The sequence below is a fragment of the Trichosurus vulpecula genome, chromosome 2 (genome assembly GCF_011100635.1).
Source record: "Trichosurus vulpecula isolate mTriVul1 chromosome 2, mTriVul1.pri, whole genome shotgun sequence".
Taxonomy (NCBI): domain Eukaryota; kingdom Metazoa; phylum Chordata; class Mammalia; order Diprotodontia; family Phalangeridae; genus Trichosurus; species Trichosurus vulpecula.
Window position 1 is genome coordinate 347,873,721 of NC_050574.1, and position 17,711 is coordinate 347,891,431.

Consider the following 17,711-nt stretch of genomic DNA (forward strand, 5'->3'; position numbering starts at 1 on the left):
TAGGATCTATTTGAGGAGGTGATCGATGGATTCTTTCAATTTCTATTTTGCCCTGTGGCTCTAGAATATCAAGGCAGTTCTCCTTGATAATTTCTTGAAAGATGATATCTAGGCTCTTTTTTTGATCATGGCTTTCAGGTAGTCCAATAATTTTTAAATTATCTCTTCTGGATCTATTTTTCAGGTCAGTGGTTTTTCCAATGAGATATTTCACATTGCGTTCCATTTTTTCATTCCTTTGGTTCTGTTTATAATATCTTGATTTCTCATAAAGTCACTAGCTTCCACTTGCTCCAATCTAATTTTTAAGGTAGTATTTTCTTCAGTGGTTTTTTGGACCTCCTTTTCCATTTGGGTAATTCTGCCTTTCAAGGCATTCTTCTCCTCATTGGCTTTTTGGAGCTCTCTTGCCATTTGAGTTAGTCTGTTTTTTAAGGTGTTGTTTTCTTCAGTATATTTTTCAGTATTTTTTTGGGTCTCCTTTAGAAAGTCATTGACTTGTTTTTCATGGTTTTCTTGCATCCTTCTCATTTCTCTTCCCAATTTTTCCTCTACTTCTCTAACTTGCTTTTCCAACTCCTTTTTGAGCTTTTCCATGGCCTGGGACCAGTTCATGTTTTTCTTGGAGGCTTTTATTGTAGGCTCTTCGACTTTGTTAACTTCTTCTGTCTGTATGTTTTGGTCTTCTTTGTCCCCAAAGAAAGAATCCAAAGTCCGAGACCGAATCTGGGTGCGTTTTTGCTGCTTGGCCCTATTCCCAGCCAACTAACTTGACCCTTGAGTTTTTCAGTGGGGTATGACTGCTTGTAGAGTTTAGAGAACTATGTTCCACGCCTGGGGGGATGTGCCAGCTCTGCCACACCAGCACTCCTCCTTCCCCAAGAACCCCCAACCCGGACTGGACTTAGATCTTCAGCAGGCTCTTCAGTCCTCCTCTGATCTGCCACTTAGTTCCTCCCACCAGGTGGGCCTGGGGCCAGAAGCAACTGCAGCTGTACTTCTGTAGCTGCCCCACCTCTGCTGCCCCAGGGGCGGTGGCCAAACGGAACTCCTTCCACTCCTGCAGCTTTTCCCACTAACCTTCTCCACTGTCTTTGGTGTTTGTGGGTTGAAAAGTCTGGTAACTGCTGCAGCTCACTGATTCAGGGCACTAGGGCATGCTCCGCCCAGCTCCTGGTCTGGTTGGTCTGCGCCGCTCATGCTCGGCTCTGCTCTGCTCCCAGCTCCATGCGGGATAGACCTCACCCAGAGACCATCCAGGCTGTCCTGGGCTGGAGCCCTGCTTCCCTCTGCTGTTTTGTGGATTCTGCAGTTCTAGAATTGGTTCAGAGCCATTTTTATAGGTTTTTGGAGGGACTTGGCAGGGAGCTCATGCTAGTCCCTGCTTTCCAGCCGCCATCTTCGAAACTTCAAAATTCTAACATAGGAGTGAAGAGAAACATAAAAAGTTACATATGTTTGAGCAATTAGATGGGACCATGCAAAGGTGAAGTGTTTACATCCTAATAATGAGAGAAGAGAGAAGTGATCCATCAGAAGGTTATAGAGGAAATTAAATGAAACAAAGGGCCTGGGAACGACTTTGTCATATCTTGATGTTATTAAAAGATTAAAGAAAGGAGAGATAAAAATGAAAACACTAGAAACAAAAGGGAAGGAAGGAGGGTACTTATTCTCACAGAATCTAGGTAGCAAGTAGAATACTACACAAACAAGGAGCATACATCACTTTAACCTCACTTTCCACTGAACCAGTCAAAAGAGAGTAGGATAAACAGGCATGAAAACTTAGTATAAAAGTACATTCAACTGAATAGGGAAATAGGAGGGAACTAGGAGAAGCAAGAAGGGGGAATTCGAAGGAGGGTAGAGTCAGAGGGATAAGTTGTAAGTAAAACTAGCTTCAACTTCATAGAGTGGATTTTGAATGGAGTTCAAAATGATGAAACATTCTTTACCAAAACAATGACAGACCTGATTATTTGGAGACATATGAATTGCTCATGGGGTAGGCCAAGCCAATATAACAAAAATGACAATGCCACCAACATTAACTTATTTATTCAGTGCCATACCAATCAACCTACCAAAGGGTTATTTTATAGTAATGATGCAGTAATATAGTAATATTTTAAAGTAATAATGAAATTCATTTGGAGAAAAAGGTCAAAAATATCAAGAGAAATAGTAAAAAAATTAAAAAGTGGGAAGGAAAGGGACCTAACAGTACCAGACCTCAAACTGTATTACAAAGTAGTAATCGTTAAAGTGATTTGGTACAGATTATGAAATAGAGATGTCAGTCAGTGGAAGAGATCAGGTACACAACATATAGAAGCAAACAAACTTAGTATCCTATTGTTTGATAAACCCAAAGTCCCCCTTTCTAAGGTACAGAATCGCTGCTGGGAAAGCTGGAAAACAATCTGGTAGAAATTAAATACAGAATAACACCTCAAACAATATGGCAGGATAATCTCCAAATGGATACCTGACTTAGGTTTAAAAAGTCACATCATAAGTAATTTATAGGAGAAAGGAAGACATTTCCTTTTGAATCTATATATAAGGAAAGTGTTTATCATCAAACAAAGAATAGAGAAGGTTGAGGAAGATAAAGTGAATAATTTTGATTACATAAAAAGTCTTTTTACAAAAAGTTTTAACACAAACAAAACTAATGCAGTTAAAATGAGAAGGAAAACAGCCAACTGGGGAAAAAAATCATTGTAGCAAGCCCTGATAAAGCTTTCATTTAAATGTAACCCTACTTCCAAAGCCCACTGATATGGGACTCTCTCCTCACTGGTGGAGATTCATGACCTGTTCTGCATGAGAGGCAGGGCAGGGTTGGTGACAGTAAGAGCTTCAATATCTTCAGTCTTCTTTGAGTTATCTTCCAACTTTGAGCTGTTCTGAGCCCTGCAGTCACTCTGGGTGCCTCTGGCTTCCAACTTCAAGAAGGAATTATGTAAAAGAAACTGATTGAAATCTATAAGAACAAGACTCCCTGATCAATGGATATGAATGGGCAATTTTCAAAGGAAGCCATATTAAAAATACTCCAAATTACTAATATTTAGAGAAATTCAAATGAAAGCAACCATGAAGTTCCACTGCACATTTACCATATTGGGAGACACGATAGAAAATGTATATGACAAATATTGGTGGAGCTACTGGAAAACAGCCTCATTAATGCATTGTTGGTGGAGCTATGAACTAGTATAGGCATTCTGGAGGGAAATTGGCTTATATGCTCCCAAAGTCACCAATTAAAGCATATCATTTGGCCCAGAAATGCAAGTTTTAAAAACAAGTTTTCCCATACTTTATTATTTAACAATTTTTTAGTTTTCAGCATTGATTTCCACAAGATTTTGAGTTACAAATATTGTCCCCATTTCTACCCTCCCCCCACTCCAAGATGGCATATATTCTGATTGCCCCATTCCCCAATCAGCCCTCCTTTCTGTCTCCCCATTCCCTCCCCATCCCTTTTCCCCTTACTTTATTGTAGGGAAAGATAGATTTCTATGCCCCATTGCCTGCATATCTTATTTCCCAGTTGCATGCAAAAAGAACTTTTTTTTGATCATCTGCTTTTAAAACTTTGAGTTCCAAATTCTGCCCCCTCTTCCCTCTCCACCCACACTCCCTAAGAAAGCAAGCAATTCAACATAGGCCACACATGTATCATTATGCAAAACACTCCCATAAATAGTCATGTTGTGAAAGACTAACTATATTTCCCTCCCTCCTATCCTGTCCCCCTTTATTCAATTTTCTCCCTTGACCCTGTCCCTTTTCAAAAGTTTTTACTTTTGGTTACTTCTTCCCCCATCTGCCCTCCCTTCTATTGTCCCCCCTTTTTTATTCCCTTGCCCCTACTTTCATGTGGGGTAAGATACCCAATTGAGTGTGTATGTTATTCCTTCTTCAAGTTAAATCTAATGAGAGCAAGATTCACTCATTCGCCCTCATCTGCCCCCTCTTCCTTTCCAAATGAACTACTTTTTCTTGCCACTTTTATGTGAGATAATTTATCCCATTCTATCTCTCCCTTTCTCCCTCTCTCAACATATTCCTCTCTCATCCCTTAATTTTATTATTTTTTTAGATATCATCTCTTCATATTCAACTCACCCTGTGTCCTCTGTCTATATATATGTATATTCACTTCAACTACCCTAATACTAAGAAAGGTCTCATGAATTACACACATCATCTTTCCATGCAGGAATGTAAGCAAAACAGTTCCATTTTAGTAAGTCCCTTATGATTTCTCTTTCTTGTTTACCTTTTCATGCTTCTCTTGATTCTTGTGTTTGAAAGTCAAGTTTTCTATTCAGCTCTGGTCTTTTCACTGAGAAAGCTTGAAAGTCCTCTATTTTATTGGAAATCCATATTTTTCCTTGGAGCATGATACTCAGTTTTGTTGGGTAGGTGACTCTTGGTTTTAATTCTAACTCCTTTGACCTCCGGAATATCCTATTCCAAGCCCTTTGATCCCTTAATGTGGAAGCTGCTAGATCTTGTATTATCCTGATTGCATTTCCACAATACTCAAATTGTTTCTTTCTGGCTGCTTGCAGTATTTTCTCCTTGACCTGGGAACTCTGGAATTTGGCGACAATCTTCCTAGGAGTTTTCTTTTGGGGATCTTTTTCAAGAGGTGATCGATGGATTCTTTCAATTTCTATTTTACCCTCTGGCTCTAGACTATCAGGGTAATTTTCCTTCATAATTTCTTGAAAGATGATGTCTAGGGTCTTTTTAGATCATGGCTTTCAGGTAGTCCAATAATTTTTAAATTATCTCTCCTGGATCTATTTTCCAGGTCAGTGGTTTTTCCAATGAGATATTTCACATTGTCTTCCATTTTTTCATCCCTTTGGTTCCATTTTATACTTTATTGATTTCTCATCAAGTCACTAGCTTCCACTTGCTCCAATCTAATTTTTAAGGTAGTATTTTCTTCAGTGGTCTTTTGGACCTCCTTTTCCATTTGGGTAATTCTGCCTTTCAAGGCATTCTTCTCCTCATTGGCTTTTTGGAGCTCTTTTGCCATTTGAGTTAGTCTATTTTTAAGATGTTATTTTCTTCAGTATTTTTTTGGGTCTCCTTTAGCAAGTCATTGACTTGTTTTTCATGATTTTCTTGCATCCTTCTCATTTCTCTTCCCAATTTTTCCTCTAAATCTCTAACTTGCTTTTCCAAATCCTTTTTGAGCCCTTCCATGGCCTGAGACCGGTTCATGTTTATCTTGGAGGCTTTTGATGTAGGCTCTTTGACTTTGTTGACTTCTTCTGGCTGTATGTTTTGGTCTTCTTTGTCACCAAAAAACGATTCCAAAGTCTGAGTCTGAGTCTGAATCTGAGTCTGCATCTTTTTTGCTGCCTGGCCATGTTCCCAGCCAACTACTTGACCCTTGAACTTTTTGTCAGTGTATGACTCCTTGTAGAGTAGAGAGTACTTTGTCCCAAACTTTAGGGGCCAAGTGCTGCTGTTTTCAGAGCTACTTCTACACAGCAAACTCTGCCACACCAGCACTCCTCCTCCCCCAGAACCATTAACCCAGATTGCGACCCAGATTGAAGCAGGCTCTACACTCCTGCTCTGTTCTTCCACTTAATTTCTCCCACTTGGTGGGCCTGGGACTGGAAGCAACCACAGCTGTTGCTCTGGAAGCAGCCCCAGAGATGCACCACTTCTGCGCCCCTAGGGCTAGGCTTCTCACACTCTTTTCACTCCTTTCCTGTAGTCTTTCCACTAACCTGCTCTGTTGTCTTTGGCATTTGGAGGTTTAGAAGTCTTGTAACTGCCACAGCTCTCTGATTCAGGGTGCTACACCCTGTTCTGCCCAGCCCCCAGTCTGGTTTGTCCTGGAGCGACCCACTCTGGGCTCTGCTCTGCTCCCAGCTCCCTGTGATAGACCCTTCCTAGCTACCATCCAGGCTTTCCTGGGCTGCAGCCCTGCTTCCCTCTGCTATTTCATGGGTTCTGCAGCTCTATAATTTGTTCAGAGCCATTTTTTACAGGTGTTTGGAGGGATCTGTGGGCGATCTTAAGCAAGTCCCTGCTTTCCAGCTGCCATCTTGGCTCTGCTCCCCGCCCCCAGAAATGCAACTATTAATTCCATATCCTAGATGCATGAGGAAAAAGACCTCTTTATGTAAAAATATTTATAGAAGCTATTCATGTAGTTGAGAAAAATTGGAAACTAAGGGGGTGCCCATCAATTGGAGAGTAACTAAAAAAATTATGGTATGTGAATGTGGTGGAATATCATTACATCTTAAAATGATGAAAGGAATGGTTTCAGAGAAACTTAGGAAGACCAGTATGAAATGATGCAAAATAAAGTAAATAGGATTAGAAGAAGATCATATAAGAACAAGAGCATTTTAAAGACAACTTTGAAAGACTTAAAAACTCTGATCAATACAATCATCAATGACAATTTCAGAGAACCAATGATGAAGAATGCTACCCCCTTACTGACGGGGAAGTGATGGACCCAAAATGAACAATGAGACACGTATTTTTTAACACGTCCAGTGAAAGAATTTGTTTTGCTTGACTATGTGTATTTGTTACAAAGGCTTTATTTTTGTTTAGAGAGTGAGAAAATAAATGCTTGTTAGTTGACAAAATGGATAATGGTATGTTGAAGTTGTGTATTAAAGGGAAAAGGCTGCTGTATATAATTGAGATTTTCAGTTTCATGTACTCTTGAAACCCATTTTCTCCTCTGCTTTGTATATCTAAATGTTCATTTTAATTTGTGTTTGTCAAGTTCAGAACAAAAAGAAAGATTGGAAGCCACCCACCCTCATGAATGATAAAGTCTGAAAAAGAGTCACTGGGTTTTTTTAACTGGGAAGCTATTAGTCTCCTTTGGGAGAGTATTTTCGGTGATTGGGATGGGGGAGGGGGGAGATGTAGGAAGCCTAATTGCAAGGAATTAAGCAGAAAATCCATAGAAAAGAACTGAAGGTATCAGATATAGGCAACTTTTTCAAAAAGCCTGTCTGTGGAGAGATGAGAAGAGGGGTCATGGGAGCTTTTGTAAAAAGAAAAAAAAAAGATTGTTGAGTCCTGAGCAGGTTTGTAGGCAAAGGTCAAGGAAGCAGTAGTTAGGGGTGAGAATGCATAAGAGAGGGAGATTGATTATTACAGCAAGACTCTGAAGCAGGTGGACAAGAAAGAGATCAAAAGTGCTAGCACAGGGATTAATTTAGGTGAGAAGTAAGGGCATCTTTACTTGCAATATAAAAGGGAAGCAGAAGAGAGAGATGCTGGGAAATTGTGACAAGTGGAAAAGGGCAACTGAGGGAGTTCACATTGGGTGGCTTCAGTCTCCTCAGAAAATCACAAGGCTGAATAATCTTATATATCGGGGAAGATGGGGGAGATAGGGGTTTGGTTGTGGACTAAGAGGAGAATAAATGTTTTGTGCTATTACTAAGGGAAATGAGATAAAGCTGGAGAGGTGGATGTAAGGGCTTAGCTGAGGTTAAGTACTTTGTTTCCTCCTCTCTACTTAATTGTGAAGTTATTCTGAAGATCAATTCAATAAATTTAGTATAAATTGCTTTCTTTGTACAAAGTGCTATACCAGACACAGGGCATAAAAAGGCAAAATTACACAACTGTACCTTCATGGAGTTTCCATTCTACTTGGACAATACAGCATATACATGGATGCACAAATACAAGGTATTTGCAGTAGTGACAACTGGGGGAAATCAGAAAAGGCTTTGTGGAGAAGGTGAGGTTGAAGAGATAGTGTGGTGAAATGGACCTTTAGCAAGTCACATTCCATGGCTTAAGTAAGGAGGGAGAAGTATGTTACTGTGTTGAGGAATTGTGTCTTCAGGTTTGTTAGAGGGCCTGTCAAGATGAATATTGACATTCTAGAAGGTGATGGGAGACAAAGGGATAGTGAGAAAGAACAGGAGTCAGATAATTAAGTCATTGAAAAAATTTAAATGATTTGGAAGTTAGGAGATGATGGCAATATGGCTGGGAAGAGGGTGATATGAGTGGAAGTCATAAACCTTGAAATGGGAAAGGTCATTGAGAACTGGTAGTAGAGGAATAGCCTGGAGTTAACAGCAGGGAAGATGGATGCTTGAAAATCCTGATCCTTCAAGTCAGAGGAAGTAGAGAAGACCTCTAGGGGATGCTATTTCAAGGGATTTGGTGCCCTCATGGATGAGAGTCAGTTTTCTGTTAAACTGAAAAGGTGGAAACAATTTTGGTTGAGAAGTTATAGATATAGTTTAGATTGTTTAAAAACACTTCTGGGATTTCAAAGATGAAGAGCTCAGTGAGAGGTAAATCAGCTTGGAGTTATGTTGGAGAGGAGTAGAAGTGTTGAGGAAGGGATTAAGGATTTTGGAAGAGGTATCCCACATGCCAACTGGACCCAATACGATGACTGGCACAAGTTCAGATAACCAGAAATTGGGAACCATTACAGAGAAAGCTTAATTCAATTTGTTATGTTCCTTTAATGGAGAACTCACTGAACTAACAAGGTACTATATTGCTATATTTCTCTATAAAATAATTTCCCCAATTATCCTTTGTTCCTTGATTGAGGGAGCTGGCACTTGCCTCTCAAGGTTATTGTGAGAATCAAAGGAGATATGTATATAGAGCATATAAGGGTATATAAAGTTCACAAGAAAGGGTATTACTTTTATTTTTTGGTGTAGATTTATGATTTTGTAGGTGTTGGGAACTTCCAGGATGGAAACTACCAGCAAAGCAGATCTTCAATTCTTCTGTGACTTCTGGCATTCAAGAATTGCTTGGTGGCATTGAGAGGTGGTCACTTAACCAGAACATGTCAAAGGCAGAACCCTAACCCAGGTCTTCCTGACTCAAGTAATATTATTATTCCCTGCTTTCTGATCTGTGATTTCATTGGTATAGGGAACTCCGGGTAAGTCAATTCTTTTGGCCATCTTTTTCTTACCCAGTCTTAAATCACTGAAAGGGCATTGCTTCAGACAAGCTGAGACCTGAGAAGGACCTTGGCTTAAAAAGGCCAGGGTCTCTCAATGCATCCAGGGACATCTCCAGTCATTCTGATCTATGTCTTGTTACTGGACTCAGTTGACCCAGGAGAAGATCTACATGTTTACCTACCATCTATCATTTATCTCATCCATCTTTGTCTATCATCTCTGTCATCTACCTCTATGATCTCTTTACCATCTCTACGATTTCTCTCTGTATTATCTAGGTGCATATTTATCTATATCATACCACATTATCTATCGTCATCTGTCTTTCATCTATATCTATCTCAGTCTTTTATCCATTTCTGTCTATCATCTATCTCTATCATCTATCCATCTATCTATCCATCCATCCATAAATCCATCCATCCATCCATCCATCCATCCATCTATCCATCCATCTATCCATCTATCTATGTATCCATCTATCTATCCATCCATCTATCCATCCATCTATCTATCTATCTATCTATCTATCTATCTATCTATCTATCTATCTATCTATCTACCTACCTACCTACCTACTTACCTATCTGAAAACACGAATACACATGCAGGCCCCTCCACTTTACAAGACCTCTAATCATTCCTAAATGGTTCATAGCTGCTTCTCTCCAGTGTGTTTTTATTTTAGTCTGTCTCCTGACAATAGCTGTGACTTCTCTAGGACTGGGTTTGTGACTAGACACCAGGCTGGAGTCCCTGTTCTGTCACCTGCTAGCTATGTGAATTTAGACAAGCTGCTTAAGTTCTTTGAGGCTCAGAAAAGGTCCTCATTCTTAAAATGCAGACAACAATATTTAGTACTATCTATCTCATTGGACTCTTTTGAGGCTTAAATGAAATGATGTCTGTAAGACAGTTTATAAGCCATAAAGTGCTGTCCATCTCTGTTTCAGGCTACTGTTTAAGATTATAAATGACTGATGGAGGGGAGGGCAGATGAGGGTGGAGGTAATCAAAAACAAACACTTTCGAAAGGGGACAGGGTCAAGGGAGAAAATTCAATAAAGGGGGATGGATTGGGAAGGAGCAAATTATAGTTAGTCTTTCAAAACATGAGTATTGTGGAAGGGTTATACATAATGATACACATGTGGCCTATGTTGAATTGCTTGACTTCTTAGGGAGGGTGGGTGGGAAGGGAAGAGGGGAGAGAATTTGGAACTCAAAGTTTTAAAAACAGATGTTCAAAAACAAAGTTTTTGCATGCAAGTAGAAAATAAGATACACAGGCAATGGGGCATAGAAATTTATCTTGCCCTACAAGAAAGGAAGGGAAAAGGGGATGGGAGGGGAGTGGGGTGACAGAAGGGAGGGCTGACTGGGGAACAGGGCAACCAGAATATAGGCCATCTTGGAGTGAGTGGGAGGGTAGAAATGGGGAGAAAATTTGTAATTCAAACTCTTGTGAAAATCAATGCTGAAAACTAAATATGTTAAATAAATAAATTTAAAATAAAAAAAGAAAAAAAGATTATAAATGACTGATCTGTATAGGTGGGGGGAGTTTCCTTATTGGGAGTTCTCTATGCCAATGAAATCACAGGAACTGACCAAAAGGGAGAAAAAGTACTCTACAAACACATCATTATCTTTCATTTGCTTCACTACCTCCATTTTGCCTTTGCTCAAAATGAATTTATCTTGTGTCTTTAAGAGATTTTAGACATATTTGACCCTTGTTATGTGATGCATCCTTAATGGAGTGTATTTACTGGAACAGCAAAAAGATTAACAACTCAACACACTTTCTGACTCCCTCAACTTCAACAGGGCGTATTCCCGACCTCTCAGAAATGGGGCAAGCTTAGAATTGAGTAGCAAACAATTGTTAGCATCCCACTCATTGTGAACCTTCTCAGATCTTCGCCTTTGTTCATTTTCCAAATGAGGAAACTGAGGCCCATAGAGGTTTAATTTTGCACAGAGGGAACTATAGGACCCACTCATAGTGAAGGAGCTGTTTTCTTCCTCCAGCATCAACATGAGAAATCTAGGGCTGGGATAATGATCTTCATCTTTAGCCTCAAATCCACAAGATTTACAATTTTTTTTGGTGTGCATATCCCCTTTACCAAAGCAGATCTCAGTCCCTTCACACCTTAATAGACTTTTTTTCATGAATTGCTGTGACTCTCCCCCTCTCCACCCATCCCTCCAATACTACTGTTTTGGCAACAAACTTTCTGAATTTAGGTAGATAGGTACTCAGATTAAAGGCATATATAGTTTCACCTGGAAGATTCTTGAAGTCTTTCTAACTTGATAGGACCAGAGCTTAATTAGAGTTATTAGTGAATGGAGTACTAGACTTCAAATCTAGGCTCAGAGCTTGCCTCAGACACTTATTAGCTGTGTGGCCTTTGGTAAGCCACTTTACCTCTCTGTGCCTCAGTTTTCTTAACTGTAAAATGAGGGGGTTGGACTAGGTGGTTTTTAAGGTCCCTTCCAACTTCAAATCTATGATCCAATGAGTCTGTGGAAATATCTATTTTATGGATAGTAGCTAAGGCACTGTCCTTTGCTTTTGAACTGGCACATACTGTTTGTGGGTAAAAGAATAATCAATCTATGAATGCTGACCAGACCAACAGCCCTCAAACACCATTATGGTGACATAAGGGAAGAAGAATGAAGGCGAATGTGGATGGGGGTACCCTTGCTGTGCTTTCCAGCCCACCCGCCCTCTCTTCTCAGAGAACTCTCATGTGGCACACAGCTTACCATAACCACTAGCTGCTTATGGTCTAACACTCTTCAAACTAAGGCCAGTCACGGTCATTCACCTTGCAATACCACCAGATGTTTCTTTACTTCCTGGTGCCCCTAAATGTCCCTGTGGAGCTATAATTAATTGCTCCCCTCCCCAGTTGGTCCCCTTATAAAAGATTCAACATTGCCAGTATCCAGCCATTGAGAAATTAAGTTTCTGAGAGATAAAGCATTTTGCTTATTCAAGAAAAGAAAAGAAACATATTACCGAAAGAACTCAAATCTTCTGGCTTCTAGGTTACTAGCCTTTAGACTAGACTAGACTAGCACCTTCTTGTTTGACTATGTCAGTCAATTCTGGCAGCATCAACATGAAGGACATTATCAAAATGGAGAAACTCAAGGGGAAAAGAATTGGGGTTATTTGTGGGGATTTTCCTTAGATTGGCAATGTCTTAGAAGGGAGATTAGGCAGTTTTGAGAGAAATTTTTGTCCTATTAACTTTACTAACCTAGTTAGATGGTAAATTGCCTAAAGTATAGCACCATCATTTAAAAACTATAAACTTATATTTAGCAGATGAATTATGATCAAACTCGCCTGCTATCTTGAAGAGCCTTTAGCATATGAATATATATATATATATATATATATGTGTAGGTATAGAAATCTGTATGGATACATGTCTGTGAATATATTTTACAGAGGAGATTTAAAAGTTTTATTGATACCTTTAGTTTTTTTTATATCACAGTCATCTCCAAATAAATCCATTCTCTCCCTCTTCCCCACACTGAGCCATCTCTTGCAACAAAGAGAAGGAAAAAAAGGTTAAGTGAAGCCAACCAGCACATATACTACATCTAACAGAATATACAACATTGTACAATCATAGTCCCCCACCTCTCCCAAGAAAGTTATATTTTATCTTAAAAGTCAAGTTGGGGCATTATATAATAACACAATTCAACCATCTTTTAGATAAGCTTCACAACTGAGTAAATCACTTATCTTCTCTGGGATTTGGTTTCTTCATCTATTAAAAGAAAAGGAGGATTAGATTAATATTAACCTTTTTTGTCCCATGAACCCTTTTGTAAGTCTGGTGCAGACTATAGATCCTTCTCAGAATAATATTTATTTAATGCATAGAACAAAATACATAGGATCCCAATGGAAACAAACCATATTGAAGTACACATATAAAAAAAATAAATCAAGTTCATGGACCCCAGGTTAAGATCCCTCAGACCAAATGATCTCTAAGGCCCCTTGTACTGGCCAAGGGACCTCTTCTCTGCCTTAGTTGCCAACAGTCTCACCTTGACTAAGCTATAACCTTTCCTGACCTCCTCACCCTCCCCCCCCCCCCCCAAGAGGTTTCATCTGAAATACTATATCTTGTTATCTCAGACTATTGGCTAATCGTATGTCTCCTGGTTGTTGACTTTCCATGGTTTTCTAAGTGTCTTTCTGAAAAAGCATAGTGAAGATGGAGAATGCTTTATAGATTCAGGAGGGGACAGTAAAAACCCTTTCACCTGACAAAGCCTCTGATCAGGTGTTGAGATTAGAGGAATTACTGATGTCACTATCCATTGTAAATTGGAGCAGCTAATCATAGCGCTCTGGTGTGCTCTCGTGGTATACATTTTTAAACAAGTCTTTGTCTACAGTTGTATCTCTAAATAGCTAGGTGGCATAGTTTATAGAGCACTGACCCTGGAGTCAAGATGATCTGAGATCAAATATGGCCTCAGACACTTATTATCTCTTTGACCTTGGACCATTATTTAACCTATCTGCCTCAGTTTCCTCAACTATAACACGGGAATGATAATACCACCTACCTCCCTGATTGTTGTGAGGTTTAAATGAAGTAGTATTTGTAAAGTGCTTAGCACAGTGTCCAGCACATAGTAGGTGCTATAGAAATGTTAATTGTTGTTATTTCCTAAGAGGCATTTCTTCATGCCTCTTTTTAAACTTTGGGAGTGGAGTGAATATTTTATATCCGAAGTTCACAGCCAATAGAAAATCCATCATATAGGTTTCCAGACAAGTATGTTCTTCCTCATCTGAAACCATTATGGTCAGGAGCTAATAACACTGAAAACCTACCTCAAAATAAAACAAAATCCCAAATTCAAAATACCCTAACATGAATCTTAATCCTTTTATGAATTATTGACATTTATGGAAATTTAGTTCTAAATTGTCCTAATTACTGACCTTGATGCTTTCCCAATTCTCTCCCTAGTGCTGTTCGTAACACTGACCATATTTTTTTAAAAAAAGCACGAAATGGATGATTTTTCTCATAGGAGCATAATAACCATTTTGAATGCAAAATATGATAACTATGTTAAGACACCACCCAAACACCATGTGTTAGAAGTTTTTTCAATAGTTGTTCAGTAAAAACAAATGCATCATGGAATTTTCCATAAATTATAGTACTCTGGAACTGACTCAAATTAATTGAAATTAAAAAAGCAAGGAAAATTTTAAAAAAGAACAAAGATTCCCTTTGACATGAATCTGAACTCTTAGGGTATGCAAATTAACATCTTTCATTATTCCACATCTCAAAATTCAGACAGTATTTGTTTTCAATAGCATGAATGTTCTCTCTTAAACTACTCTTCATCATTTCTCTCTTTTGTTGAACTCTATCTCCCCCCACACCCTTTTTTAGAAATACAAAAACAGCTATGTATATGGCTCATGGATTCTTGAACTGAAAAAGACCCAAGAGGCCATTAAGTCTAACCCTTTTACTTTACAGAAGAGAAAATACAGTCTGAGAGAATTTAAGTGACTTTCCCAGGATCACTTGGCTAATTAATATCTGAGGCAGTATTTGAACTCAGGTCTTTCTGACTCCAAGTATAATGCCTTCTCCACAACCATATAGAGTAATACCTCATTTATTTGGCACTCTTGGGGGATGATTCTTTTCACATAAGTAAATTTTCCAGATAAATGACCTTGCTGTTGGTGGTGGTGGTAGTATTATTAAAGTAAGGTAAGGATATTGTTGTGTTTGTATAAAAGCCTGCAAAGACAGTCAGCTTGTATCCATAGATAGGAAGGAAAGAAACATTTGTTAAGCTATGGGCCAGGCACTTTTGTAAGCACTGGAAATGCAAATAAAGACAAAAACACAGACCTATTCTCAAGGACATTACATACTAATAAGTGAAACCACTATATGAAAAATAGATAGATAGATAAAAGATAGAGTAAATAAGAGGTAATCTCAGAGGTAAGGCACTATCAATGTCAGGTGGTGTGTGTGTGTGTGTATGTGTGTGTGTGTGTGTGTGTGTGTGTGTGTGTGTGTGGAGAGGGATCAGGAAATACCTTTAGCAGAAGGTGGAATTGGAACTGAGTCTTGAAGGCATCCAGAAAATCCAAGAGGATTCCAGCTTCCATCCAGAAGCAGAGAGAAGATTCCAGCAAAAGAAGCCAGGTCAAAAGATGGAAAAATCATGTGGAGCAGGGATGTGATGGTGACAACTAGTTTTCTAGGATTAAATATATATACATAGGATGCACTTTTAGTTTAGTTTGGACTCTTAGCACTTTATCCATCACTTTCTTACAATAAAATAGTAATTTTGGCATTTGTGATACTTGGCTTTCGCCAGTTTCTGCGGGGTAAATGTTTACACTCAATATTTAACAATGGCCAGGTACACGTTGGCTTCAGCACACCACCACGGGTAGGCAGAGCAAGAAAACAAAGAGTGTGGAGTGTGTGGAGGGGAAGTAAGTTAAGAAGACTGGGGAGGGAAACAGATCATGTTTTGAAGAAAGAGATGACAAGATTTGGCCACAGATTGGATATGTGGGGTGAGTGTGAATAACGAGTTCAGGATGACACCAAGGTTGTGAACTAGGCAACCTGCAAAGTTGGTCCATGTCCTCAAAAGTAACAGGGAAGTTTTGAAGAGATTTACAGCCCACAGCATCATTGGGAGAATATTGATGCTCACTAAAGGGATCTGGGGTCTATGAATGCACTGAGTAGGCTTCTAAACATGATGCAACTGAATCTTAACCTCAGGTCCATCTCATTATCTATTTGTGATGCTTACCTAAGATACACATATGGATCAATCATTGTTCAAATACATAATGCATAAGAAGTACTTTATAAACTATAACAAATCGAACCCATTGAAATTAAAATCATTATCAATTTCTGTGGTTCCATGCAGACAGTGCATTATGGAGTTTAGTTTGATTCTCTAACCTGTAGGAACGAAAAAGATTAGAATGACAGGTAAGTTATATTTAGATATTATCACAATGATTGAGTGTGTAACACTACTATTGAGTAAACTGGCAGGAATTATCAATTTTCCCAGAAGTATCATATTTTATGTACGTAGTTCTTTTTAGCTGATGCTTTCCCAGAACTTCTAGGGATTCCCCAAGCACTGCATCTCTTGGTGGAGAACCTGCATATAACAGAGAAACATGGGAACTAAAGGTGAAAGGGGACCATAGAGATCTTTTAGTCCAAATTCCTTTATTTTATGCATAAGGAAACTGAGGCACACAGGTGTGAAGTAACCTACTCAAGCATATACAGTTAGTGACAAACCAAGGCTACAACCCAAGTCTGCTGACTCCCCAGCCCACTATTTAGCATAAGAAGTTGCCTCCCAGAAACCGCTGAGTGACTGGTTAAAGATCTTGAAGTATCTAACCATAACTAGAGTAGGGCTGTTGAGCTTTGCCCTATGGAACTGAAATTTATTAGGTGCAAAAATTCAAAATAATTGTATTAAAAGATTGTGCAATTTTAAAATTTGTTACATTTACATGTTTATAATATTTTATTACTTTAACAGGGTAGAAATGATTGACTTTGGCATTCAGTCAGTTGAAATAATAAGCAGCTATACTTTTTTAACAATACCTCTCTATGAGCAACTCCAGCATTTAGTTCCATTTCCTGCTCAACTAAGATGGATTAATTATTTGTATTATTTTCACAACATGAATTACAAAATTGGTTTGCTGGTACTTTTTGTGCTACTTGATCCTGGTGTACGGTTTACCAAAATTGCTAGGGCTCATAAAAGAAGTTAGAGCAACATTTTTTTCCAACATCATCTAATAAATGAAGAATAGGGCCATGTAATATATATATACATATATATATGTATATATATATATACATATATATATGTATATATATATATACACATACACATATATTTTTTTAATTCACTAGGATAGTGACCAGTGTCAACAGGCAAGCACAATTTTGCAAAATGTACATGAAAAACTAGATTTATTAGAAGAGAAAAGAACATGCATATGAAACCCTACACTAGTACAAAGAGTTCACAATCCAAACAGAAGCTTGAATATTTATGAAATTGAGACAAAGAGGAGAAGAAACAGAAATCTCCTTCTAAATAGGAGTGGCAGGGGAGGAGAAATCACGAATAGTTAAGAAGGCAAAAGCAGCATTCTGTCCCCTTGGGAAATGCTAGACTATGAAGATAGGATAATCTGCTTATCTACAAGGATCCCAGCTGCATAAGCAGTTTCCCAGTCTACTGCAGACTGACTGGCAGCTGTCTTGACTGCCAAGGACACACAGGGAGTCCAGCTAGGGGTGCAAACTACAAATTATGTCAACACAGCGAGGGAAGAGGCGGGTGGGGTGCTTCATCCTTGATGCATGAAAAATCTCCTGCATACTCCAGGTTCAGTATTTCCAGAAAGTATGGCAACTCAAAAAGACAAGTTCAGGGGATGCCTTAACATTCCTCAACATCCTCCCCTGTTAGTCAAAGGTGACACCTGAGTATGCCTATGACCACAGTATGTCCATTTTCATTGAAGACAAAATATGAAGAAAAGGGAATGAAAATGCAGCATGAAGGTTTTTCTTGTTTTGGTCTATACCTTTGATTTCAGTTGTGTTGGGACCT